We start from the raw sequence: 3621 nt of genomic DNA, 5'->3' as shown, positions 1-3621 counted from the left end.
ACAGTCAAAAACAGTTAAGCACATGCATAATAATTCTGAAAAATTACCCAAAAATACAAAAAGATGTTTTTTTTTTTTTTTTTTTTTTTTTTTTTTTTTTTTTTTTTTTTTTTTCAGATTTTACTTCAGAAGTAGCTGAGACACATGCATTTTACCTTTCCAAGAGTCAATGGCATCCATTTCAGCAGCTTTCATCTCTTTTCTTGCACTAGTAGGGTTAGTCGATAAAACTAGGGTTTGCTAGGGTTTGCATTTCCTTTCATCTTTTAGTTTATTTCTGCAAATAGATTAGCCTCCTTAGAGTTAGCTTTCATCCATCATAGTTAAAAGCTTCTTTTGAGAGATCATAAAAGTTGGCTTAAGCTCCTAGCGGACTTGTGTCAGCTGATCAAGTGACAGCTTGCGGCAAGAGCTAGTACTTATGCATATAGCACCGTCACTTCCAAGTTTGTTACGAACTACCGGGTTGATAAAAGTAAAGAAAGGAGTCCCAAGAGTTGCAGCATTATTTCTGCAATACTGGAGCCCACCATATTTTTGGCGCCATTGACGGGGAAGCATCAGAGTATTTGTGATTGCTGCTTTTCTTCTATTTTCTACTACAATCTTCTGCTAAGTAGTTTATCTCAGCAAGCGTAGAGTAGTTGTTTCATTTCCATTCTGCAATTTCATTTCCACAAAAGTGGATTAGACATTTCCTACTTTCCTAGACTAGAATTTCAATTCTGCAAGTGTAGATTAGCATTTCCATTCTGCAATTTCAATTCCGCAAGCGTAAATTAACATTTCAATTTAGCAATTTCAATTTTTCAAGCGTAGCTTAGCATTTCCTTTCTACAATTTCATTTCAGCAACATAGATTAGTCCTTTCCTGCTTTCATTTCAATTCTACATTTTCATTTCAACAAGATATATTTTAGTTAGTTGCAGTTCAATCCATTTCAGTTTTGCAGGTACAAGCAGAAAAAACAAAAATCAACCAAAAATATTTCATTTTCATGCCTCGTAGGAACAGGGACCATACAAGAAAATTCTTACCCAACAACCCCACCACATCACTGAGTCACTCTTCTCTCCTCTTCGGTGGCGGTGATCCAGAAGAACCTATAGGTGAACCTCAAGAGATATATAAAGACCCTATAACAAAATAAGAGCAACAAAACGTTCCTTTTGAGACCATGGTTGAACACAGGAACGGTATAGGGAATGAGGAAAGAATAGACGGTGCCTTTCCCATCCGAGAGACAAATGGGGACACAAAAATGAAAAAGATAAGTCCCTCAGAATTACCTCACTTCCATGGATTGACCACTAAAGACCCTGATACCTTCTTGTTTGAGTTTACTATCCTTTGTCGAACTTATGAATATGCAAAAGATGAGCAAAAGTTGAAACTCTTTCCTTCGACCCTCAAGGATACAGCACTACGCTAGTTCATGGGGTTACCTGGAAACAATATCACAACTTGGGCTCAAATACAACAAGCCTTTAACAACAAATACTGGGACTACTGTAGGTCAAAGGAAATGAAGGGAGAAATATTTCAAATGACTATGGGAAGTGATGAGTATCTGGAAGACTATGAAGAAAGGTTCCAACTCAGTTATAAAAGGGCTAGGTGCACACTTGACCCTGAATCTCTGAAGTTGGTTCTGCTCTGAGGAGTCCCTGAAGACCTTCTAGATACCCTCCATTTGCTAGCTAGAGGAGACATCTACCAACTACCTTATGAGGACATAAATACTGTGTTTCGAAACCATTCTAGGGCAGACCGGAAAAGAGGTAGGTGGAATCCACTTTCAGCTAGTGCAACCTTCTCCAAACGTGAGTTTACAAATCAGATGGAAGACCTTAAAAGCGAGGTGAGACAGACCATTGCCATGCAACTGGATACTTTCTGAATCCAACAGAAGAAAGAGGAAGCTGAGAGGGCTTTGGCCATCTTTTGTCCCAGATGCACAAGGAAGCATCCTAAGAATGAGTGCCCATTACACTCTATAGAGGTATGTTTCATTAGTGAGGAATACCACCCTAAAAACCAGTGCCCAACCTTACCTGGACTTAAAGCTATGTACCAAGGGGCTGAAGGAGCAACTGAACCACTCTATTTCCTCAACCAAAGGAGGCCACATGGATCCAGACCTTACTAGCAGAGGATGCAAGGGACATCCCAAACATATTACAACCCGAACCAATCCACTCACATACCTTCTTGGGGTCCCCCCGCTCATCCTTCCTGGTCTGCACCCCCTCCTTGGTCATATCCACCTCAATACCATACTCAACCTGCTGCTCATTCATTTCATTCTCATGTTTAGCCACAACCTGAGTGGAATGCACCAAAACAGGGGTGGAGGCCCGAGTAAAACTCTCCTCCTGCTATTCTGCCTCCGCCACCTGCTCAACCACAATCATTACCTATTTCTCCTCCAAGACAACCCCAGATGCCTGCCCAACCGAACCCCAACCCCAACAACAAACAGGCCCATTAGGTGTATACTGGAGAGATAACATGCCCTACCTATGTTGTGGAGATTCAAGAGATCAACCTACGATCTGGGAAGGTCCTCCCATATCGTCAACCTCCTCCTCCGGAGGATGAAGAAGAGAAACAGGAAAGTGAACCCAAAGCCATTCCACCCTTTCCTTAGAGACTAACTGGAAACATGCAACAAACCCAGAAGAGACTGAACTTCTGGGAGAACTTAAACAACTTTGTGTAAGAATACCACTTCTCCAAGCCATCAAAGATGTACCAATCTACAAAAAATTGATCAAAGAGAAGTGTTTCAGGCACCCAGGCAGGCGCAAGAGAGATTCCCCATCTATCAATGTCATAGGACAACTGTCTGACCTAATGTTGAGACAAGTAAGCTGTCCAAAATATTTGGACCCTGGGAGTCGTGTAGTGGATGTCCACATCAATGGCACCATAATCCCCCACACCCTGATCGATCTAGGGGTTGCCCTTAATGTGATGACCAGGGACATTATGCTCAAACTTAACCTTTAGGATTCCCTGGGAAAGATCTCGATAGTACTGCAGTTAGCAGACTGCTCCACTATGACTCTCGAAGGGATTGTGGAAGATATCCTGGTCTCTGTTGATTCTTAGGAGTACCCTGTGGACTTCTTGGTCCTTCAGCAAAAGGAAAAACTCATTGGGTACCCCCTCATTTTGGGAAGGCCTTGGTTAGCTACTGCGGATGCTTACATCAATTGTCAAGTTGGGAGCATGACCATTAAGAATGGGCCTATGTCCAAATAGCTAGTCCTATACCCTCCTGTCCCGGGGAGGTCCTCAAACTGAGAATGACCTGATTGAGAATTTGATTCAAAATCCACCTCCCAGTGTGCTGCCATTAGAGGAGTTGGTGGAAGGTACCCAAACCAGTGCTTTAGTGGACCTCTGTGTGGCTGATATGACCTCTCCCAGAGTTAAGAATGTGGAATTTGGCCCTGAAAGAACCTTGAAGATCAACTCGTCCCTATCTCCCTCTCAAGAGAAGGAGCTATGTAGCTTGTTGAATCGCCATTTGGATGCTTTTTCTTGGAGCTACAAGGAGATGAAGGGAGTCCACCCTTCAGTCTGTACCCATCACATTTACATTAAAGAGGATT

Source organism: Pinus tabuliformis, chromosome 5_2 (genome assembly GCF_031772625.1).
Source record: "Pinus tabuliformis cultivar Carrire ecotype Pingquan chromosome 5_2, CPIR1, whole genome shotgun sequence".
NCBI classification, from domain to species: domain Eukaryota; kingdom Viridiplantae; phylum Streptophyta; class Pinopsida; order Pinales; family Pinaceae; genus Pinus; species Pinus tabuliformis.
This window is presented reverse-complemented; position numbering follows the sequence as displayed.